This window comes from Scyliorhinus canicula, chromosome 8, assembly GCF_902713615.1.
Source record: "Scyliorhinus canicula chromosome 8, sScyCan1.1, whole genome shotgun sequence".
In the NCBI taxonomy this organism is placed as follows: domain Eukaryota; kingdom Metazoa; phylum Chordata; class Chondrichthyes; order Carcharhiniformes; family Scyliorhinidae; genus Scyliorhinus; species Scyliorhinus canicula.
In genome coordinates, this window is record NC_052153.1 from 1,892,494 (window position 1) to 1,918,061 (window position 25,568).

A 25,568-nucleotide genomic window follows, 5' to 3' on the forward strand; every position below is an offset into this window, starting at 1 on the left:
TCAAATAACATTTAAAAAAAATTCTCGTCCTTGTTTTCAAATCTGTCCATGACCTCGCCTCGCCTTGTCTCTCTAATCTCCTCCAGCCTCGCACCCTCTAAGATATCCCCGCTCAAACAAATTGTGTTCCCTTGGGTCACTCCCATTTTAATTGCTGCATCATTGGTCGCTGTCTCTCTTCAGCTTCCTGGGCCCATGTTCTCCCTTAAGTTCTCCGGCTTCCTCTCCTCCTATTTAGATGCTTCCTCAAACCTACTTCTTGACTTTTAATCACTTGTCTGAATAGTTCCTGATGTGGTTTATGTGTCAGATTTTGTTTGTTGTTTCAATAAAGCACCATGGGACTTGAAAGGCGGTACAGAAATGCAAGTTGTCGTTGCTGTTCAACTCCCACTTCCAAATATTTAAATCTGGAACAACAATGTAAAAATGACCTGAATTTCATTCCCTTGGACCATTTTCCTCATTTTCTCATCATGTTTCTAAACAATCCCGATCCTGTGGGAAGTCAACATCTCCCAATGCATCAATATCTGCCAGTGGCTCTCTGACCTCCCGACACGGTGAATATGTGAGTCCGTTCAGCCCATTGTCTGTTCTGATTTGTATCCGTTCCATCTGCTCAACAGGAATGTAATTGGTTTCAGTTTTGACATTTTCAGTTGATGCTTCAGCAACGTTCCAGAGCAGCGGGTTCCAGATTTCCCCTCGGCTTTGTGTGTGATGTGCTTCCTGACATCATCCCTGAATGGCCTGGGCCCTAATAAGGTTCTTCCCCCTTGTTCTGGACTCCCCCCTACCAGAGGAAAGAGTTTCTCTATATCAACCCTATGGAATCCTTTCATCATCTCAAACATTTTAACGAAATCACCCCTTAACCTTTGTCCAACGGAATACAAGCCTGTCCTCTCATCTAACTTTTTATTTTGCTCCCATATCATTCTGCTGAATTTGCAGCAGCTCTTCCAAGGCCAGTATTTTTCTAGATGTATTCTCGAGAGAGAAAATGGCCATTTTACTGAGGTAATGCAATGCTGCCATGGTGACCAGACTCCCCTAGTTACCCGCTTGAGAGCTGTCAGAGGAAAGCTAGCCGTACCTGGTAAATGTGAGAAACAGGTCACGAGAGAGAGTGACGGGGGCTCACCCACATCCAGGCGTGTGCCTGATTGGCCCGTTTCATGACCAGTCAGCAGCCTGGCCAGTTTACAGCATCTTGTGGCACAGAATGTAAAGTTTAAATGTAAAGTGGATGGTCAGAGTGGCCTGGGACATTGCTGATGTAATAAAGATTCCCAGTTAGCGCATCAGAAACCTCCGCGGAAGCCGTAGTTTAAAGGGTCTCCCATTTAAGGCAGAAATGAGAAGACATTTCTTTCTCTCTGAAGGTTGGGAATCTTTGGCATTCTCTTCACTTGGAGAGAGGTGGAGGCAGGGCCGTTGAATATTTCTGAGTTAGATAAATTATTGACTAACAAGGGAGTGTGAGGTTGTCGGGGGTTGAGGCTACAATCAGACCAGCCATGATTTTATTGGACTGCAGAGCTGGGCTCGAGGGGCCGAGTGGTCAACTCCTGCTGCTAATTGGTCTGTTGTACGTATGTTCATACCCAGGCATTGTTTTTGTGTCGATCACTCTTCAATGTTGAGTCTTTTTACAAATGCGATGGACAAAAATATGATGCTTCGACATAGGAAATCTTGCTCACTTGCATGTCGGAGATAATTAGACCAGAACAACCTGAGGATCACCTCTTCGCTAAAGGTTGAATGAAAGAGAAAACACATTAATATTTTCCGTTTATTCTCTCCCTGTGCTTGAACGGGCTGGTTTAGCACAGTGGGCTAAACAGCTGGCTTGTGATGCAGAACAAGACCAGCAGCGCGGGTTCAATTCCCGCACCGGCCTCCTCGAACAAGCGCCGGAATGTGGCGACTAGGGGCTTTTCACAGTAACTTAATTGAAGCCGACTCGTGACAATAAGCGATTATTATTATTATGATGCTCGGTTAATTTACCTCTGCTAGTGTTCCATCCCAGTCTGACTTCAGTAAAACTGTGAGTGCACGCACTCATACTGTGAAGCAACAGCCTCTCCTGCAATATCGACCTGATGCACTTTAATATAGAGTAAAAATGCCAACATTTGGAGAGCATTTTTTGTTAAAGAGACGAGTAGGCCTTTGAATTCACTTTGACTCTTGTATCCATGACACATTTCACAGCAGCTTTCCTCATTGTCAAGCAGCGGATTTTTTATTCTCTCTAAATTTACATGTTATTGGAACAGAACATCGAATGTGGAAAGGACAGACAGTGACATATGCAGGGCTGGGGCCTCTAAGAGAAGACATATTAGGCCATGTTCCCTGCCTGTTGTGAATATAGTGTCGATGTTAATAGCTACTGGCTCATTAGTGCAGAATGACTGAGACTTGCACAAGTGTCACTTTACAAGAAAATGCTCCTTCACTCCAGGTCTGGTCAATGTGGAGCGATGACACACAGCATTTTGCCCTCTTGATAGTGTAACTATGGGTATAAGTTAGGGTATGATAAAAATGTGTTTCCATATGGCCCCGGTTTATCAAGACAGGGTGCTGAAAAGCTCTTGTGGTTTTCACTGCCCCGTCTGAATGCACGGACCAGCAAAGGTGTTAATGCTATTCCTGATTTCATAGTTGAGGCTGGATGTCACCACCAGTCCTGTCAGCTGGTGATCAGGGGACATTACCATCATTCCTGCCCTCGTTAGCGCCTGCACAGATTGACATTGCGAAAATACTTCCTGCAGTCTGCAACATCAGAATGTCATCTGCAGGCTGTGGTGTCCACACACTGCCAGCTCCTTTTTCAAATGGCTAAATCAAGAGGGGGGATTTTTTCTTTCAACCTCTTGTGGGCTTATTTTCCCTCTCCCCTCTCCCTCTCTCTCTCTCTCTCCCCCCCCTCTCCTGTGACTGTGTCTAAACTGTGCTGACTCCTAACCTTCCACAAGTTTAATACTATCGCAGCTGTGACTTGCTGCTTTTAGAAACATCCCAGGTGGGAATTAGGGACCTCTCCCTTTCTCCCCAATGACGAATGCAGGTTAAGTTACTGTATTCTGAATGTCAGGGAACTAGAATTTTCACCCCTCCCCAAATCTTTCCCGGGTCCAACTCCAACCCCTGGCCAATAAATGCTCCAGCAATACCGGATTGGTGAAATGCGCTGCTTTAGTATTTAGCATTGCTGTGTGAGTTAATCTTTCTGAGGGTGAAGTGTGCGAGTTTTATATGATGCAGTTGGAGTTGAGTCCCACCCGCATTCGGCTGGACTGAGATGCAGATTCACACCACAGCTACAATCTCAGTTGGTGCAGCCACTGTGATGACTTTCTGTTGGCTTTCCGAATGTTACTACCGCAGCATCTCAGCAAGTGGCCGCTCAGCCCATCGTGTCTGTGCCGGCACGTTGAAGCAGCTCTCCTCATACACCCTCTCTTTACTCTTCACTTTTACTTCCTTCTTCGAGTATTTATCCAATTGCCGTTGAAAGTTGCGAGTAAATCTGCCCTTTTCAGGCTGCACCTTCCAGATCACTCCCATCACATCCATTTACCAATTTCCTTAATCTGTGGTCCCTCTGGCTACTGACCTTCCTGTGACTGGTAACAGTTTCTTCTTATTTACACTTGCAAAACCCTTTGGATTTTGAATCCCTGTCTGGTACCTTCTATGCTTTAAGTAGAACAATGCCAGCTTCTCCTGTCACTCCACATTAACTGAAATCCCTCACCCCAGATCCCATTCTGGTTAACCTCCTCCCCACCCTCTCCTAGTGCTTGACATCCATCTGAAAGTGAGAAGCCCCGGATTGAGCACGTGACTCCAATTGAGCTCTAACCAGTGCCTCTTTTTGCTTTTAGAATCGCCTTGGAATCCCTGCCGTGCAGAAGGTGGCCCTTCAGCCCATTGAGTCTGCACCAACCCCTCAAACGCCCAGCCTACCTAAGCCCACTCCCCCGCCCCCTCCCTGTAACCCCACACAACCCTTTGGACACTAAACGGCAATTTAGCGCGGCAAATCCACCTAACCTGCACACCTATGGACTGTGGGGGGGGAAACTGGAGCACCCGGAGGAAACCCACGCAGACACGGGGAGAACGTGCAGCCTCCACACAGTCACCCAAGGCCGGAATTGAACCTGGATCCTGGTGCTGTGAGACAGCAGTGCTGACCACTGTGCTGCCCGGGTCTCTGGCACTGTGAGACAGCAGTGCTAACCACTGTGCTGCCTGGGTCTCTGGCGCTGTGAGACAGCAGTGCTAACCACTGTGCTGCCCGGGTCTCTGGCACTGTGAGACAGCAGTGCTGACCACTGCTGCCCAGGTCTCTGGCGCTCTGAGGCAGCAGTGCTAACCACTGTGCTGCCCGGGTCTCTGGCGCTATGATGCAGCAGTGCTAACCACTGTGCTGCCCGCGTCTCTGACGGTCTGAGGCAGCAGTGCTAACCACTGTGCTGCCCAGGTCTCTGGCGCTCTGAGGCAGCAGTGCTAACCACTGTGCTGCCCGCGTCTCTGACGGTCTGAGGCAGCAGTACTAACCACTGTGCTGCCCGCGTCTCTGACGGTCTGAGGCAGCAGTGCTAACCACTGTGCTGCCCGCGTCTCTGACGGTCTGAGGCAGCAGTGCTAACCACCATGCCACTCTATGTTGTATTCTGTTCCTCTATTAATAAAGCCAAGGATCCTATATGTTTCTATTTAACATCCTTTTCAAGTTGTCCTGTCACCATCAAAGATTAGTGTACACTCAGCAGATTCAGAATTTGTGGAATTTTCTGGGCTACACTCATGAATGAAGTGCAGAAATTTGGGCGACAGGAAGGAAAGTGAGTTAAGGCAACAGTTGGATCAGCCATGATCTAATTGAATGGTGGCCGAACAGGCTTGACGGGCTGAATGGCTTCTCCTAACTTGTATGATCTTAAAAGGAATGTTCCCTTTAGCATTGCCAAGCTGGCAATCCCCAGCCTGTGCTCCCCAGCCTGTGCTTAGCTGGCTGACCCGGACCAGGGAAGGGGCAGGAATGAGGGATAAGAGTATCTGTCCTTGCCCTGAAGATCTAACTTTCTCAACCATAACCGTTGACCCCAATTGGCCATTTGTAATCTTTAGTCAGCTGGTGCATAGGTGAAAGCTGGCTGTACATATGCTGCAAACTGTGGATATTAAATTTAATGAAGGAAGAACTAATTTCCTCTCCTGATTGTGTGACCGATGTGGAAGGGGAGACACAGCCGGAAGTGATGGTTAATTCACAATTGTGCCACAGACCAACACTCCTTTGCCATCATTGCAAAATGGGTCATATTATGTGCAGTTGACCACAACAATTTGTATCAATATAGTGCTTTTAGATGAAGAAAACACACACTCGATGTAGCTTTTGACAGATTAGTTTTGATGGGCTGAAGTGTCCTGCTCACCACGTCCGAGTATTCTGAATTCTCTCGCTCTCGGAGGCTTTTCAGCTCTGAAATGTCTAACCAAAGAGTCGATCAAAGAGCCTGTGGAGCCTTTCTCTGTGCCTTCCCGGTCCCTGGTGTCAATGCTGCTTAATCAGGGTGTCACTAAGAGAGCACAATCCAGTCTTGGAAACGCGTTGTGTGCTGCGAGCATTTGTCTCACCTGTGTTATTTAGTCTGAATACCACTTGGCCCCATTCTGACTCTTTGAAAGAGCTGTTCAATTAGCCCCACGGCCCAGATCCCTCCACATAATCGTAGATTCTTGTCCCTTTCAAATAATTTAAACAGAACAATTGACGCACATCTCACTCCACCTATTCTGTTGGATTAGAAGAGTTTAAAATCAGATTTGCTTTTGAAGCTGATGTGTTAAAGTGGCAACATGCAGACTCATTACGGTTGTTTGTCATTTTGTAATTATTTGTTGCTGTGAGGATTTCCTGAAGTTCAACTTTTCTCTGGATGCTTGCCTTGTTGGGAGAACAAAAAGCACCTAATGTCCTCGGCAGTAATACTGCTCTCGAGTTGCTGCAGTGCACTTGCATGATGCGAAGTCTCCGGTTTGAGGATTGTGAATTTGTTCATCTCATTGACAAACATACCAACAATGGCTTGGAAGTTTTTCTGACTTGTCCTTTCTTCCTCTTCACCTAGTCTCTCTAATTCTGTACATTCCGACCAATTGTTAACGGGGCGTTGCTGCCCTGCTAAACCTTAAACCTCAATAACTAAACTCTGAATTAAATCTCAGCCTGGTGGTATGGCTGATATCAGCAGTGTCACATTCTTATCTGCGATTCTGTTTTGATATTGTCTTGTCGAGGGACAACAACCGAAGCCAGCCAGTTTTGTGCAAATATTTTTTTTTTGAAAGAGCATCAAAATTGTTCTGCAGGAGGAGAAAATCTATTCAGTTTCTATTTGCAAGTGCTGTTGATTTTCTGCTTTTCCTTTCTCTCTCTCTCTCTCTCTCTCTCTCTGCCAAGTGCCTGTCATTGCAGCGGAAAGGGGGGGGGGGGGGGGAGAGAACTGCTAAAATCGTGTCACGTAGCACTAATTCATCTGCACTCATTAGAGTGAGCTAGGGACAGCGCTGATGGCCAGGAGCTCCACTCTGCACATGACATACGAACAGTTTGGGGAATAGAAAATTGCTTTCTCAGGAAGACCAGCCAATTAAGGACTTGACCATATTGAATGTCAAGTGTTAATTTAGGTTTTTCTTCATTTTCCCAGTAGTAATGTGGGTCCTGTGATGAGCAAATACATGTCAAGTAAAGTTGATTGCATGAAGGACCCAGGGTATCATGTGTCACTGACAAGTCACAAATGTACTTCTCTGCTTTAACCCCTTAGGTGACCAGGGAGAGGATTAACTGTACAGACGCAGGAATTGATAAGAATAGATGGTTTCCATTACGGAAAATTGTTAGCTGGGCAGACAGGAATAGTGCAAGGTAGGCGGGGCTGCAAATAGGGCTTGATGAGGTTTTTTTTTCCCTGTTTCAAACCAGAAGCATTCTCTGGACATTATTAAAGGCGAGAATCTGTTGCTGATTGAATCTGTGATTCTCATTAGAGCTAAAGTGACAGACCTTTCATTACTGTGTCTTAATGAACTGTTGGTTAATTTTTATGTAACGTTTAGTATTTTTATTGTTTATGATAATATGCCTATTATCACCCCTTTTCTTGCAAGGATGTTAACAGTTTTCTCTTTGCATTGGAACTTAACCCCACAGGGAGAAATGTTTCTCATCCAAAATGGATAGTCTGCCGACGTGTAGGTTTTATAAAGGAATAAATAACTGAATTAGTGTGAGGGCAATTAAAATCCGTTTGGATTCTCCATCATTTAACAGTCGGTACCAAATGGGGACACATCAGAAATATTGGTCACCGTGTTTACAATATGCAAAAGCAAACAAATTGCAATAAACAGGTAAGAGATAAAAAAGGAAATTTATACCCGTTAATTTGCCATCTGGTGGCATGTAACTACGTTTTAAATATCTGGATTTTTTTTAACCAAATTTTGGATGAAGAAAAAAATTAATCTGTTCCAACTGGTTCTTAAAACACCAAAATAAACAGCGTATATAAATAGATTAACTTGGAATTTGTTGCACTGTAGTCAGTAATAGATCAAATAAATGTTCAAATGGTTGTATTTGAAACAACCAAAGGCCATGTTTCGTAGTCTTTATAATTATTTCAGATGTCCAACCAACTGTGTTTTAGCCTCCTGTTGAACGGATTTGATATGTTAGCCTATTGATGATTTTTAAATTTATTTTTTAACTATCAAGATTACTTAATTTTTTTTTTAAAAACACATTTTGTTCAAACTTGTATCAAAGTAGGTTACAGCGAACAAACGCCCCGGGAAACATTCTTCCCAACAAACAACGCTACAGTTTGTACAGATTTTTCTCCTTTTTCACACATCCCTGTGACAAACAGCTCCTCAAACACGGTCACAAACATCCCCCACCTTTTCTCAAACTCCCCTGCTCAGCCCCTTAACTCATACTTTAGCTTCTCTAACCGCAGGAAGTCATACAGGTCACCCAACCATGCTGCTACCCCGGTGGCGATGCCGACCGCCACTCCGGCAAAATTAATCGCTGTGCAATCAGAGAGACGAAGGACAAGACATCGGCCTTCCTCGTCTCCGTGAGCTCCGGCTTCTCTGAAACCCCAAATATCGCCACCAAAGGGTCCGGGTCCACTCCCTCCTCCACTATCCTGGCTAAGACCGCGAACACTCCCGCCCAGAATTTTCCCAAATTTTCACAACACCAAAACATGTGCGTGTGATTCACTGGCCCCTGCCCACACCTCTCTCATTCGTCTGCTACCCCCTGAAAGAACCCACTCATTCTCGCCCGAGTCATATGCACCCTGTGCACCACCTTAAACTGTATCAGGCTCATCCTTGCACAAGAGGAGGCCCCGTTTATCCTTCGCAGTGCCTCACTCCATACTCCCCAATTGATCTCCATTCCCAACTCCACTCCCCATTTCTCCTTGATCTTCACCACCCGCTCTCCTCCCTGCTCTCCCAGCCACTTGTGTATATCCCCAATTCTTCCCTCCCCTTCCACATCCGGAAGCAGCAGTTGCTCCAGCAGGCTGCATCCTGACAATCTAGGGAACCCCTTCCAGACCTTTTGTGCAAAGTTCCTAACCTGTAGATACCTGAACGCACTACCCCTCGGCAGTTCTACCCTCTCCCTCAGCTCCTCCAGACTGGCGAACACTTCCTCCAAATACAAATCCCTCACCTTGACCAGCCCCACTTCCCTCCACCTCCTGTACACACTATCCACCCCCCCCCCCCCCCCCCAGCTCAAACCCAGGATTGCCTATTGATGATTTAAGTACCTGAGCCACAATGTCCAGAGGCTCACTAAACACCGGCAGTATTCAGAGAACAGAGCAAGAACCATTTACAGTGTTTAGTGCGTGGGTAACTGTAACAAAATTTTAAACACTCTTTCTGGTGGTTCAAACTGCAGTCAGTGGGAAATGGGTCTCTAGCTGCTTTCTGTGGTATCCAGGCAGACGGTTCTCACGGTTGGTTTTGAAACAAAGAGGTAATTGGTGCAAAGCTGTAGGTTCCCCTTTCCCCATAAACCTTCCCTCCAGCCCTTGTTATTGGGAAATTGCTGTGGTTTGGGGGGAAGCGGAGGGGGGGGGGGGATGTGTTATGGATTGGTATCCTGTCAATACTTTATGGGCTTGATTCACGGAATCATTTCCAAATTGGGTCTCGAGTGCGTTTGGCGGGGTGTTTCTGGGTGGCACCAATGCTGAGGTTGATGCCGCTATTCAACAGCACTTGGCCATTCTTTTGGGCCCCGGGGAGGTTCTCCCCGTTGAGGTCTTACTTTGGAAGATTCTCTGCACCCGGGATTGGAGTTCACCACCAGGTCAGCTCCTCACAAATTGGGGCACCATTTTGGAAGGCTGTCCCGATCTCTAACCCCCCCCCCCCCCCCCCCCCCAGCTTTCAGGGCGGATCCCCCTCGACTCCCCTTTCAAGGGCATGGCTCCCCCCAGGCCCTGACTCTTGGCAGTGCCCACCTGTGGACCTCGGCACTGGCACCCTGGCAGTGATGGGTTGGTACTGCCACAGGTGTCCAAGTGCCAGGGCACTGCCCTGCCCTGTACCGACCACCCAGGGGGCTCTATTGGTCTGCAAGCCCCCCGGCCCCCAGGTGCCATCACGCCTTATCCACGATTGTGGAAACCACAGCTAAACAGCGCCCGTTGAGCCGTCGCAGGCGTGGCTCTTGGCTCCCGGGTGCTGGGTAAATACAGCCTAATCATTCAGTTAAATATCATTTGGATCACAGCCAATAAGAGAGCGATACAGATCGCGCCGGGCATTGTGAGTCAGGTGACTCGCATGAGGTTTCTGACCCGGCGTGTAGCCCAATCTGGGGTTTTCCCGTGATTCTCTCGTTGCGCCTGCTGCGGTGCCAAGAGCATCGGGGAGGCCGACCGGGTAACATCCTGCGGCCATCCGAACGGTGAACAGCATGCTCCTCGATGATGCTGTGGTGGGAGTTCTGTTATAATGGCCAAAACAAACAGTGGGATCAAAGCTGGAAACGTGCTGATATCTTCATGTAAACAACATGCAATGTGACACATATGTCACCAAGATTGTTGCCTCGAGGTATAGAATATTCTATCCAGATGAAATAGTGAAGGAAGCGTAGGTCCCAAAAATGAGTAATCCAGAACAGGCATTGTCAAACTTGAGGGCGCAAGCGGCCTTCAAAATGGTCGCGAACATGTTAAAAAAAATGCGGCTGCATTACGCATGTGTGGCAGATCATCTGCGCAAAACTATGCACCTGCGTGCCAATTACCATAGAATTTACAGTGCAGAAGGAGGCTACTCGGCCCTTCAAGTCTGCACCGGCTCTTGGAAAGAGCACTCTACCTGAGGTCAACACCTCCACCCTATCCCCATAACCCAGTAACCCCACCCAACACTAAGGGCAATTTATCATGGCCAATCCACCTAACCTGCACATCTTTGGACTGTGGGAGGAAACCGGAGCACCCGGAGGAAACCCACGCAGACACGGGGAGGATATGCAGACTCCGCACAGACAGTGACCCAAGCCGGAATCGAACCTGGGACCCTGGAGCTGTGAAGCGATTGTGCTATCCACAATGCTACTGTGCTGCCCTTGATCAGGCATGCATGCGCAGTGCAGCCGCTCTTTATTTTTAAACGGTCGCAGCATTTTGTTTTTCAAGTTTGGGGTTTTTTTTCATTTTATTCATTTATTTTATTCATTTTTTTTCTCATTTATTTATTAATTTTTTTTACAAGTTCGGGGGGGGGTGTTATTTGATCAAATTTTACAGGAAAAAAATGCAGAACTTTGGACAGGTGGAGGTTCCATACTTTCCGACACCGGAAGGCTTCACCTTCATCCAACAGGTTCCATTGGAGGAGCGAGTACGAGGGCCAAAGGGACCCAAAACCCTTCCTCCATTTTTGTCAGCAGCAAACAAGGTAAGAGAAAATGGTGGGTCGCGAAGGTCAGCTGCCATAGGTCGCGCAGGTCGGCTGGCATGGGTCGCGGTGGTTGGCCGATTGATAAAAATGGGTCCCCGGAAAAAAAGTTTGAAGAACACTGATCTAGAACATAAGGACTGGACTGAGCCATTCTGCTCTTTGAGTTTGATTTTTTTGTAATGCTCTTATGGGATGTGACCCAGGTGGTGGTGTTCCATGCGTCTGTCCTTGTCCTTCTGGGTGGTAGAGGTCACTGGTTTGGAAGGTGCTGTAAAGGCGGCCCCGGTGAGATGCGGCGGCCCCGGTGAGATGCGGCGTTGCATCTTGTAGATGGCGCACTGCTACTCCTGTGCATGCTGTTGCAGTGAATGCTCCGTGAATTGCAGCTGATTGTTGTTACCCTCAACTCCACTTTCCTGCACAATTTCCTTATCTCTTGATTCACTCGATGACCCAAAAAAAATCAATCACACTCCCATGACTGAGCATCCACCGATCTCTGGAGTAGGCAATCAGAAGGTTGTTAACCTTTGGCATGGCTCCCGCCCAACTGTTGATGGCGCTGGACACAGTCCGCAGCTGCCACACTGGGGGTTCCCGACCGCTGAGAACACGGGTGCCCTGTGTGGTCGGGAACCCGGAGCATCCGGGGAGGGTCTTCAGGTAACACCCCGAGGCCGTCCCTGCGGCGTGCTCCTCGCTGACACCGTTTTGGAGGGGGCGGAGCATCTGAAAACAGGCGCCGCCCCCGATTCGGTTGTAAAAAGGGATTCTCTGCCCGATCGCCGATTACGAAACTGCGCCAGCAAGCGGAGAATCCCACCCCCTAATCTACTCGATCTCTCCTCCGAAGACATCCCCTCATCCCAGACCATTTGTAACTCAACGCCCTACACTCATTGTCCTGTTCACCCTCTTCACCCCACATCTCTCCCATCCTAGATTCAATCTGCTCACCATCCTGCAACCCAATATTGAATAAATTCATATTCATCCAATCTACCCGAGCCTATATGCAATATAAAATCATCAAGTCTCGTGGCACAGAAGATCATTGAGCTCACTGTGCGTCAGAAATAAGTGTTGTAGCTGGTGGAGTGTGGAATCTGTTTGGAACAACAGTGTGTGAGATTGGGAGTGGAAGATCCCATTGGGAACAGATCCCATTGGGAACAGCAGGCAGGAGCCAATCCAATGCTGCAGATTCTGTTTTCATCAACTTGTTAGACTTGCTTCTCATGATCAGGAGATGTCTCTCTACCCGTTTAATTACTTCAGAATTAAAAAAATTCATTCATCCTTGGATTGTGGACATCGCTGGTTAGGCTAACGTTTATTGTCCATCCCGAATTGCCCTTGAAGGTGGTGGTGAGCTACGCTGTAGACCCTGTGGTGTAGGTACATCCACAGAGCTGCAAGAGAGGGGGCTCCAAGATTTTGACCCAGCTATGATGAAGGAACGGTGATATATTCTTATTTGGAACTTAATGCAAGTTGAAGGGGAACTTCCAAGTGGTGGTGTTCCCAAGTATTTACTGCCCTTGCCCTTATAGGTGGTAAATGTTGCAGATTTTGGAATAAGCAGCTTGTATGGCCACTACCCTTCTCAAAGAAGTAGCCCAACACACAACTAAGGGTTGATAATTCAGGTGGCAGAGAGAAGCTGAGGTGACAATAAATGTTATCATCGAATGTGATGCACTGAATGTGATGGAATCTCTGCACAGCCACATTCCAGATACTTGTACATCGGAACATACAGGGAAAATAGAAGCTGGAGGAGGCCATTCGGCCCTTCAAGCCTGCTCCGCCATTCATTATGATCATGGCTGATCATCAAGTTCAATACCCTGATCCTGCCTTCCCCCCATATCCTTTGATCCCTTTAGCCCCAAGAGCTATATCTAATTCCTTATTGAAATTACACAACGTTTTGGCCTCAACTACTTTCTGTGGGAGTGAATTCCACAGATTCCCCGCTCTCTGGGTGAAAAAATTTCTCCTCACCTCCGTCCTAAAAGGTTTATCCCTTATCCTCAAACTATGACTCTTAGTTCTGGACTCCCCCACCATCGGGAACATTCTTTCTGAATCTATCCTGTCTAATCCTGTTAGAATATATACGTTTCTATGAGATACCTCCCCCTCACTCCAATGAATCCTTAACCAGTTTAGCCTCCTCCTCATATGACAGTCCCGCCATCCCAGGAATCAGCCTGGTAAACCTTCGCTGCACTCATCAGAAGAATATCGTTCCTTGGATAAGTCACCAAAACTGCACGCAATACTCCAGGTGTGGCCTCGCCAATGCCCAATACAATTCCAATAAAACATCCATATTCCTGTACTCAAATCCTCTCGCTATGAGGGCCAACATACCATTTGCCTTCTTTACCACCTGCTGTACCTGCGTGTAGTGCTTGCTTTCAGCGACTGGTGCACGAGGACACCAAGGTCTCGCTGCGTACCCACTTATCGGTTAGTTGTCTGACATGGCAGCGAATGAAAAACTGGTTAGCCAATCAGTGTTAATCTGGCCATGCCAGTACAATCTAACCTGAGTGTTCATTTTGTAGACTGTGCTCACAATGGAACATTAGAGCAAGTCCAGAAGAGAGTATGTCAGCCAGTGTAACATTAAGCCCTGTGTATTGTCTGCTTTCAAATAAGGCAGTAAATCTGATGCTCTCTGCATTTCAAACAATGACTTTTGTTAAAAATTACGCAGACCCATAAAGGGTTGCATTTTTTGCTATTTATAGTTTTGATATTCGGTCCTCTTGAAGGGTTAACCAAGACTACTAACATTTTTGGAAATGCTGTTGTGCGTGATGTACATCCAGGTCATTGCAGTTTTTTTCTGCATGTGCTCAGCTGACCCACTCCACCAAACTTCCCTGAAGTTATTCATTTCTCTGTTGGCTTGTGAAGTCTTGGAACCCGATCAGTGTTTAATTACAGTCTGTATGTCAGTGGATAGTTAAGTGTGAGAAAGAAAGTGTGTGTGTGTGTAAATGAGAGTATGTGTGAACACCTGAATTTGTAAGTGCGGACTTTGCTAACTTTTCTCAAGTAATATCTATTGGTAAGAGTCTGATCTGCTGTGAGCTTCCCCTCCTGTCATTTGTGAATGATGAGGCCGACTGCAATCACTGCAGTGTGAGCAGAGCTCCCCTGAGTTCTGGAACCAGTGTAACAGAGCTGAAGGGGCAAAAATGGACTGTTTTTCTTTTAAGTACCATTCCCTGGTTCTTGACTGGAGGATGCCTTTCCCTTCTCCCTGCTTTTGATAAATTTACAAAGTCAAATGGCTGACACAGATGGATAATCCAAGTGTGCAGGCTGAAGAGTTATAAATTAACACATTATTCCCTCTTAATGTGAAATACTTGAGAATGCATTTCGTTGGTCCCCTGGCGTCTGTACATTGAGGGCTCACATTGTACTCTTCAAGTGGCATTGATTTGCTAAAGCGCTGAATTAGCATGTCGGCCCAGCTGCCTCGCCACTCTTGTGTTCCTGGACTTGTCTGTATCCCGCTGCCTGGGCCACACACACTGGGATGCTGCTGACTGCTTACCCCAGCTTTTCCCTTTTGTTGTTCTGCAGTTTTTCTGCAGTACAGTTTGAAATATGACCATTAAAACAGTAAGTGGAAGCAACGCATATATTAAAATGGGCCGGGATGGGCAGCACCACACTGCTGCCCACCGAGAGGGGTAGGACCACGCTGCTGCCCACTGAGAGGGGTAGGACCATCCTGCTGCCCACGGTGACAGGAGCAGGTTTCACTGCCCCGCAGTGAAGCAGTTTCATCCCACAATGCAATGGGTTCAAGGGGCTGAATGGCCTAATCCTGTCCCCCTGTCCCATTCACTTGGGACATCCTTTCCATTAATTATTATATCAGTAAGGTTGTCATTTGAAACCCTTCTCGTGTGATTGTATTTGCTAACAAGCTGAACTTGGAATTAAAAATTTGATTTCACTGGCCGCAGGAGGGCCGGATTGAAAAGGACAACTTGCCACTTTCACTTTGACTGACAAAGGTCACAAAGGAAAGTCTTCAGCTGGGGAGCGACTGATTGATATTTGGGGTGAGGTTGTTGAAGACTGAAAGACTATTTTCATGGTGTCAGATTGTTATTGTGATGCAGTGCTGGGTCAAGTTGCAGGATTGTTACGATTATAAGGTTTTTAGTTGTCTCAAGAAGCCATCGTGAAATTGTCAAGTTTCCTTCCCCACAGTGAAGCAGTTTCATCCCACAATGCAATGGGTTCAAGGGGCTGAATGGCCTAATCCTGTCCCCCTGTCCCATTCACTTGGGACATCCTTTCCATTAATTATTATATCAGTAAGGTTGTCATTTGAAACCCTTCTCGTGTGATTGTATTTGCTAACAAGCTGAACTTGGAATTAAAAATTTGATTTGAAATCTAAAGCCTGGACGAACATTGCAGGAATCACAAATTATTCCAACAGCACTTCAAGGCATTAAAGCCTTCCATGTATTTCAGAGTTGCTCCATCTGTTAGCGTCTTTTAACCCTGAAGGTTTTAAAGATTTTTATTCTGGAGTTATTTAGTGTTGGGTCACAAAGCATTGCAGAGTTGAATGACGGGCGAGAGACCTGCCAATATCTCTGTGAATGCCATCCTGTACCCTCTCAATGGGGGGTGTGACTCGGGGCTGATTCCTCTTCCCATGTCCCAACTATTTTGTTTGGGAAAGTGATAGAGCAGCTAACTGCCTCTTTCTGCGGAAGAATGGATCCTTATTAAGGGAGTAGGGATGAATGGATTTTTAAAACAGTCCTGCAAAAGACCAACGTTGTTTTTGTTTAAAAATGTAATTTTCTGCTGGGGTCCCATTTTGAAACAAATATACATACACCTGGAGCATGGCAGCCTTACACCTCTCAAAGCCATTAAAGGTGGATTCAAATATAGATTTGTGAAATCATTTTATTAGAATTAGAATAGGGCAGCATGGTAGCATTGTGGATAGCATAATTGCTTCACAGCTCCAGGGTCCCAGGTTCGATTCCCGGCTGGGTCACTGTCTGTGCGGAGTCTGCACATCCTCCCTGTGTGTGCGTGGGTTTCCTCCGGGTGCTCCGGTTTCCTCCCACAGTCTAAAGATGTGCAGGTTAGGTGGATTGGCCATGCTAAATTGCCCTTCATGTCCAAAATTGCCCTTAGTGTTGGGTGGGGTTACTGGGTTTTGGGGATAGGGTGGAGGTGTTGACCTTGGGTAGGGTGCTCTTTCCAAGAGCCGGTGCAGACTCGATGGGTCGAATGGCCTCCTTCTGCACTGTAAATTCTATGAACTATGAATATATGTTCTCACACAAGTGAAGGTTGACTGCACAGTATCAGCGATTTGCCACATCTGGCTCTGGGGTGATGCAGTTTCTGGGTCTGGACAAAAGTCCTGAATTCTGGTGGTTTGGTCCTCGGCAGAGTGGAGCGAGAGAGGGGGAAGGGATGGGGAATGGGGTCTGGATTCTGGTTCTTACCTTGGTTGGAGCGTTGCTATTCTTGGCTGTTGGGCAGATTGCTGCGAGAGATTGGAGTTCAGCAGATGTAAAAGATCAAGAAAGCTGAGAGTTTGTGACTCCCAAGACTAAGATTGATTGATTTGTGTTGGGTGAGGCTCTGCGGGGATGTGGAGGAAGTGGAGAAATGGTGTTTTGAGTTACAGATCAGCCATAACCTACTTGATTGGCAGAGCATGTTCGAGGGGTTGAAGGGCTTCCTATCCCCATGGTAAGGTAATGATTTGGACATGCATTTCTGAATCATTAGGAATTGTTGATGAATGTATAAAATTAAGCATGTACATAATGTGGAAACAGCTCATAGTCCAAATAAGGAGCAAGTTTTGTTATTTATTGTGTGGGGAATGGAATATTAAAATAGGGACGTTTTGCTACAGTTGTATAGGGCGTTGGTGAGAACATATCAAAAGTATTGTGTACAGTTTGGGTCTCCTTGTTTTAAGAAAGGATTTAATTGCATTACATGCAGTTCAGTGAAGATTCACTACTGATGCCTGGGTTGGGGGTTTATCTTATGGTGAAAGATTGGGTTTGTATCCATTGCAGTTTAGAAGTATGAGAGGTGGGAGAAAATGTGAAAAAGGAGGAGAATAAAAATTTTTTAAAAGAAGTATGAGAGGTGATCTTATTGAATCATATAATAAATCTCCTCAGTGGACCGGACAGGGTGGAGACTGAAAGGATATTTCCCCTTGTGTGAGTGACGAGGGCCCGGGAACACAGTTTAAAAATAAGGGCTCTCTCGTTTAAGTCTGGTATGAGAAGAAATGTTTGAGGGTAGCAAAACATTGGAACTCTCTTTCCACAAAGAGGGGTGGAGACTCGTTCAGTGAATATTTTTAAGGCAGATGGAGATAAATTCTTGACGAACAAGGGAATCAAAGCTTAGCGGGGATAGGTGGGATGTAATGAGGCATCATTCATTATCTTATTGAGTGGCAGAGGTGGCTCAAGGGGCTGAATGGCCTACTCCTGCTCATAACTCATATTTTTGGATGTAATCTTGCTAACATGTATGTCATATATCATATATCACATAACATTTTACACAGAATATGCCCAAGTGCTTCACGGCCAGTTAAATAAAGTGAAGTGCCTTCTTCGGTGATCACTTGCTGAAGAGTATGATTGTCCACCTAAAGAACTCCGTGTTACTGGTCATGGGCTCTGTGGGTCCTCCCGTGGCTGATCAGTCCTAACGCACACTTGGCAGGTGTTTCCGGGATGTGGGATCGTTCCTTGGACTCTACATCACGTTCCTTCCTCCGACTCCTTTTCTGGGCCTCCTCTTGCCATTGAGCATTCTCGAAGAATTATGTCCCTTCAATCAGGAGGTCCCTCCAAGCAGGTCTATTCTGAGCCAAGGGTCTCTCGGGTGCTGACGTCAATGTTGCATTTTTTGAGATAAGCCTTCAGGGTGTCTTTGAAGCGCTTCCTTTGGCCTTTTCCTGTACGGGAGCCGCCCGAGAGCTTGGTGAAGATGATTTGCTTTGGCAGTCGGCCAGTGTATGGCCGGCCCAGAGGGGTTGGTCATGGTCTTGATGCTGGTACTTTTGGCTCCTTCACGGACACTGACGGCGGTAAGCTCGTCCTCCCGGCTGACGGCGGTAAGCTCGTCCTCCCGGCTGACGGCGGTACGCCCGTCCTCCCGGCTGACGGCGGTACGCCCGTCCTCCCGGCTGACGTCGGTACGCCCGTCCTCCCGGCTGACGGCGGTAAGCTCGTCCTCCCGGCTGACGGCGGTACGCCCGTCCTCCCGGCTGACGGCGGTACGCCCGTCCTCCCGGCTGACGGCGGTACGCCCGTCCTCCCGGCTGACGGCGGTACGCCCGTCCTCCCGGCTGACGGCGGTACGCCCGTCCTCCCGGCTGACGGCGGTACGCCCGTCCTCCCGGCTGACGGCGGTACGCCCGTCCTCCCGGCTGACGGCGGTACGCCCGTCCTCCCGGCTGACGGCGGTACGCCCGTCCTCCCGGCTGACGGCGGTACGCCCGTCCTCCCGGCTGACGGCGGTACGCCCGTCCTCCCGGCTGACGGCGGTACGCCCGTCCTCCTGGCTGACGGCGGTACGCCCGTCCTCCTGGCTGACGGCGGTACGCCCGGCTGATGGCGGTACGCCCGGCTGATGGCGGTACGCCCGGCTGACGGCGGTACGCCCGGCTGACGGCGGTACGCCCGGCTGACGGTGGTACGCCTGTGGAGAATCCGTCTCAGACAGTGTTGATGCCTTGAGGTAGCGTCTGTACATAGTCCAAGTTTGAGTCATTTGTCACGGATGTCACGGTTGTCATAGACTCTTGTCCTTGGGCATCCTGAAGGAGGCGTCTGCGGATTGGAAATGATGTTGGATCTCTGCATCAATGTCAGCCTTAGATGAGAAGTGGCTCCCCTGGCAGGGAAAATGACCCAAGTTTGGAAGGGTTTCTCCATTGAGTTTGGGAGGGTTTCTCCATTGAGCTTGGGAGGGTTTCTCCATTGAGCTTGGGAGGGTTTCTCCATTGAGCTTGGGAGGGTTTCTCCATTGAGCTTGGGAGGGTTTCTCCATTGAGCTTGGGAGGGTTTCTCCATTGAGCTTGGGAGGGTTTCTCCATTGAGCTTGGGAGGGTTTCTCCATTGAGCTTGGGAGGGTTTCTCCATTGAGTTTGGGAGGGTTTCTCCGTTGATTTTGATGGGGGGAGAGAGAGAGAGAGACCGGATCATTGCCCCGGGGTGGGTTGGTGAAGGACTTGAGTCTTCATGAGGTTGAGGCTGAGACCGATGCTTTGGGATGCTTCCGCGAAGGTGTTGAGCTTGGCTTGGAGATTCTCTTCTGAGAGAGTGAAGATGGTGATGTCATGCGAAAGCTGAAGTTCCATGAGGAATGTCAGTCTCATTTTCTTCTTGGATTTCAACCAGTTTTGGGGTGAAAAAGTTTCTGTCCATCCTGATGCCCACTCCACTGTTCTTGACAAGGTGAAGGGTGGTGGCAATGAAGATGATGAAGAGGGTGGGGTGATGATGTGTCCCTGCCTGACTACAGTCTAGACTTGGTTTCTGAGCTACCATCGGTCAGGACTGTTGCCAACATCTTGTCGAGGAGGAATTGGAGGATGTTAATGAATTTCTCTGAACAGCTGGCCTTTGACAGGATCTTCCATAGCCCTTGCCGATTGTCTGAGTCAAAAGACTTGGTCAGATCGATGAAGACCATGTCGAGTGGTTGATGTTGCTCCTGGCATTTATCTTGGAAGTTGCCAAGCAGTGCAAATGGGTCCGCTGTTCCATGGTTTGGTCAGAAGCCACCACCTATTTGCTGGTCTGGTTCCTGTCACCGATCACCACAGGGCTTGTTTGTGGGGGGGTGGGATTGGTTTCCTCCAGGTAGACACCTGGTACAGGACATCTGTTAATGTGAATATCTTGTTGCACATCAGCAGACACCGGGTGGGTCCAGTTCCAGTGGTAAGGGAATGTCGACAACTGGGAAAGATCCATCCTGCTACATCCTTCATCCCCAGAGCAGCTGTTGATACTGCATAAATATCTTCCCCCAATCTGCCATTGAGGACTTGTTTTGGATTGCACTTTGCCTGGTTCCTCCTCACCGACCTTTACTGTCGTGGGTGACCCGGCCAGGAGTTTAACACTCCTGACGGTATTGCTCTCTGGATCAAGGGAACGTTCAAGCCTTTCCACCACGGCAATCCAAGGAAAGGTTATGAAGTGCAGTCCCTCTTAAATATAGAAAACACAGCCAACTGGCACAGAACAAGCTGTCATTAACGTCACTCTGATAGATGACTGGATGATCTGTTGGGTTGGGTTTTTTTTTTGAGGGATAAATATTGGTCACAACATTGGGTAGAATTCCCGACCTCTTTCAATAGTGTCACACTCTGTCCACCTTAGACAGTGGGCAGGGCTTCAATTTGAAATTCAAATTAACACTCTGGCGACGCTCCCTCTGCATGAACTCTCCGGCCGGGGACGATGCTCCCTCCATACCCCAATAAATCCATCCGCTGTTCGAGCACCAAGTGAATGCTCGATGCTCTCCAGTGTCTGGTCAAACAGATTTTACACCCTTCATTTGAAAGAACTGTTCTAAGCATGTTGCAGAATGCAGGCTGTATCGTACACTCTGATCCACATTCCATTAGTTTGATCATGTTTGTATGATAGAGATACCCCCTTTTAAACTAAACCCAGGGACTTGCTGAAGTAAAAGTTGGAAAAGATACACTGATGAAATATGGATTCACAAATATTAACTCTGTTAGTTATATTACTGGCCCACAGAAGATATTTCAAAAAATAACCAGCAGTCAATTTGTCTTTTTGCTTCACACTATGAACCTGCTGAGGGGGGGTTTCAGATTTTTATATTTCTGATTTTCAACAATCATTTAATTTTTTGTGGATTGTGAACAGGCTCCAAAGATTATCACATTTCAATCCGAATATTTACTGATACGTAGACTTTTGTTCTGTGAATTATTTTACTTTTGATTTGGCCTCGGTTATTTTGGATCAGACTGGGATCTCCCTTTTTCCCCCAGTCTCGCTCTCCCTCTTCCTCCATCCCACTAACCAGGGAGAAAGCGACAGGACGGAATGTTGATGAAGGCTGGCAAAGTGAGGGGGTTAAGTGTGAACCAGTTGGGCTGTATGGACTGTTTCTGTGTTGTAGATGTTATATTCAACAATGGTAATGTCCGCTCTTTGCTGCGAAAGGCACCCTCCATTTCATTAAGGAAATTCAAGCTTTTAAAGCAACATTTATTCCGAATTACAATCTTATTTTGTAAACTCCTGTTTGGTTTTGAGTATATATGAATAGTTATGCTCAAAGAGTAATCCCCCCCCCCCCCCCCCCCCCCCCCCCCCACACACACCCTCCAGGGTCTCCAGCTCTTCCCCCATTCTCATTTTTGTAAACCTGCAGTGATTCGGGCAGATGTTACGGCATCTAGCCCGGCAAGTACGTGTGAATACAAGGGGGTGAACCTGATAGTGGTGTAGATCTCAAACTGCAATCTCGCTGGCTCTAATCCCTCTATGGCCCTCTCGGGCGATTTAGTGGCAAACGGGCTGGCTAAATCCTGCCCCTTAAGTGCCCTGTAATTAGGTGTGTCACAATGGGCACCCTCACCTGTATCTTTGCTGCACTGCCTCTGATTGCTGCTGACCTATCAGAACAGCCCTTTCCAGAGTGGGGAATACTGAAGCTCTAATATCAACAGCTAACCCTCGTTCATCTCAACACCTCGCCAGTTGTGGCAGAATAAAGCACACTGCCTGTTTTGTTTTGGATGTTATGGATAGGCATTGTCTCGCAAGATATTTATCTTCAAAGAGGAATCAACATTATTCAAGCCTAATGCCAGTTGGTTACCTTGCACGAAGCATCAAAAAAGGATAGCAAAGGCTTGCATTTATATAGCGCCTTCCAGCCCTCGGGGCATTCCAACGTATTTTGCAACCAATCAGATACTGTTTTGTGAAGTATGGTCACTGCTATTTTGAATCATTTACTGGTGGGTAGATAATGTAAAATATTCAATCTGTGATGCTCGGGAATAACTGATCAATTATATCCATGAGGATTTCCCTGCACACTTTGTGACAAAACTTGTTGAAACATTTACTCCTCTCCCAAACAGGCTGTGAAGTGAATTGAAGATGTGATGAATGAACGCAAACCTAATGCTGGTGACTCACTCTCACCTCTTTAATCATATTCAGATGTTCTGTCGGCTTTGAAGGCCCTTGTGGAACATCCTTGCATGTCAGACCCGATGTCAGATTATTACTGGGCACCGCTGGATCATTTATTATGGGCGAAGAGGTAGCACTGTTGCTTCACAGCGTCAGGGACCCGGGTTCGATTCCTGGTTGGATCACTGTCTGTGTGGAGTCTGCACGTGAAATGAAATGAAATGAAAATCGCTTATTGTCACGAGTAGGCTTCAAATGAAGTGACTGTGAAAAGCCCCTAGTCGCCAAATTCCGGCGCCTGTTCGGGGAGGCTGGTACGGGAATTGAACCGTGCTGCTGGCCTGCCATGGTCTGCTTTCAAAGCCAGCGATTTAGCCCAGTGTGCTAAACCAGCCCCTCCTGTGTCTGCGTGGGTTTCCTCCGGGTGTTCCGGTTTCCTCCCACGAAAGTCCCGAAAGATGTGCTGTTCGGTGAATTGGACATTCTGAATTCTCCTTCAGTGTACCCGAACAGGTGCCGGAACGTGGCAACTAGGGGATTTTCACAGTAATTTCATTGCAGTGTTAATGTAAGCCTGCTTGTGACAATAAAGATTATTATTATTTAGTGGGTGTTGTGCCAGATCATGAATCATTTTGAGGATTTAAATCCATCAATTTGTTTTAGGGAGTGCATGTCAAATGAGAGTGTCATTTCATATTTGGGACTAAGAAATGCTCCTTGTCTTATTGTGAAAGTCCGACAGGATATGGGTTTAGAATAGTTTCTGTCTCCTTCTCTCTACAGAGGCTGCCTGACCTGCTGAGTACTTCCCGCATGTTTCTGTTTTTATATCAGATTTCCAGTATCTGCAGTATTTTGCTTTTCTGTTGTGTTTTTTCAAAAACATTTTATTGAGGTACTCGAACAACAACAAAATAAACAATGTAGATGAAACTATAAACATAGTGCAAAAGCCGTCTCCCTCCCTTACAGGTCCCACCTTTATTAACCCCCTACTCTAAGCTAAACTACCCCCCCCCCCCTTCTGCTGACAATTAATTTTTCGCGAAGAAGTCGCCGAATGGTTGCCACCTCCGGGTGAACCCTAACAGTGACCCTCTCGAGGTGAACTTGATTTTCTGCAGACAGAGAAAGCTGGCCATGTCCGATAGCCAGGTCTCTGACTTCGGGGGCTTTGAGTCCCTCCAAGCTAATAGTATCTGTCTCCGGGCTACCAGGGAAGCAAAGGCCAGAGTGTCTGCCTCTTTCTCCTCCTGGATTCCCGGATCTTCCGACACCCCAAAAATTGCCACCTCTGGACTCAGTGCCACCCTTGTTTTTAACACCGTGGACATGACATCTGCAAACCCCTGCCAAAATCCCCTAAGCTTAGGACATGTCCAGAACATGTGGACATTGTTCGCTGGCCCCCCCGTACACCTGTCTTCCACCCCAAAGAATCTGCTCATCCGGCCACTGTCATGTGAGCCCAGTGAACGACCTTAAATTGTATCAGGCTGAGCCTAGCACATGTTACGGACGTGTATGCTACTCAATGCGCCCGCCCATAGACCATCCTCTATCTCACCTCCCAGCTCCTCCTCCCACTTGCGCTTCAGCTCCTCGGTCTGCGTCTCCTCTGACCCCATAAGTTCCTTGTAAATGTCCGAGACGCTCCCTTCTCCTACCCACCCTCTGGAAACTACCCTGTCCTGAATCCCCTTAGCGGTAGGAGCGGGAAGGTTGACACCTGTGCACCTGCAGATACCTGAATTTGTTTACCCTCGCCAACCCAAACCTCTCCTCCAGCACCCTCATACTCGGCCAAATTCCCCTCGAATCCTCAAGATTTCTTCCATCCCCTCTAATGGGTCCGAAACATACAGAAGCAGATCGTCTGCATAGAGTGAGACTCTGTGCTCCACCACCCCCCTCCCCCCAAGACCAGCCCCTTGAGGCTCTCAGAGCAATTACCAACGGCTCTATAGCTAGCGCGAACAACAGTGGGGAGAGGGGGCATCCCTGTCCCGTCCCCCGGTGCAGTGTAAATAGTCTGATGTTGTCCTATTCATCCGTACGCTTGCCACAGGAGCCTGATACAGCAACCTGACCCAGTCAATAAAGCCCCGCCCAAATCTGAACCGTCCCAGTACCTCTCACAGATAATCCCATTCTACCAGATCAAAAGCCTTTTCTGCATCCATTGCGATCACTACCTCCACCTCCCTACCTTCCGGGGGCATCATGATCACATTTAACAACCTTCCTATATTGGCCACCAACTGCCTACCCTTAACAAACCCCGTCTGGTCCTCCTCAATAACGTCCGGAACACAATCCTCAATCCTAGAGGACAACATTTTGGCCAGCGGTTTGGCTTTCACATTCAACAGGGATATCGGCCTGTGGGACCCACACAGCTCCGGGTTCTTGTCCCGCTTCAGAATCAGCGAAACCGTGGCCTGTGGCATCGTCGGGGGCAGCACCCCTCTTTCCCTTGCCTCATTGAACGTCCTCACCAACACCAGCCCCAATATCCCAGAGAACCTTTCATAGAACTCCACTGGGTACCCATCCGGCCCCGGGGCTTTACCCGACTGCATGGCCTTCAGATCCTCCACTATCTCTTCCAACCCGATCGGGGCCCCCAGCCCTTCTACCAGCTCCCCGTCCACCTTTGGGAAATTCAGCCCCTCCAACAAGTACCTCATCCCCTCCGGCCCCTTAGGGGGTTCTGACCTGTGTAGCCTACTGTAGAAATCCCTAAACACCTTATTCACCCCTACTGAATCTCCAACCAGGTTCCCATCTCCGTCATTTACTTTCCCTATCTCCCTGGCTGCCTCCCTCTTTCTAAGCTGCTGTGCAAGCATTCTGCTGGCCTTCTCTCCATACTCATAGATCGCCCTCCTCAACTTTCTCAGCTGCTCCACTGCCCTCCCTGTGGTTAACAAGCCAAACTCCGCCTGTAGCCTCCACTGTTCCCTTAAAAGCCCTGCCCCTGGGGTATCCGCATGCCTCCTATTGATCTGTAATATCTCCTTTACCAGTCGGTCCTGTCTCTGCCCTGTCCACCTTCTCCCTCTGGGCCCGTATCGAGATCAGCTCCCCTCTGACCACCGCCATCAGTGCTTCCCAGACCATTGCTGCTCAAATTTCCCCCGTGTCGTTGACCTGCAGGTAGTTCTGAATATATTTCCTCAGCCGCTCGCACACCCCTTCGTCAGCCAAAAGTCCCACATCTAACCTCCAGTGCGGACGCTGGTT

General features: G+C 47.9%; 1 protein-coding gene across 9 annotated transcripts in view; it reads left to right on the top strand.

Annotated features, from left to right (window-relative positions):
• The window catches only part of bnc2 (basonuclin 2), a 604,271-nt gene that overhangs the window by 221,550 nt on the left and 357,153 nt on the right, over positions 1–25,568 (top strand). Inside the window, exon 1 of one of the 9 annotated variants that reach the window (XM_038804008.1) lies at positions 6,887–6,973. The exons of the other annotated variants lie outside the window; for them this stretch is intronic. The gene's annotated coding sequence lies outside the window, so the exon portion shown is untranslated. Of the gene's footprint in view, positions 1–6,886; positions 6,974–25,568 lie in introns of those variants that run through there. 9 annotated transcript variants of the gene reach the window in all.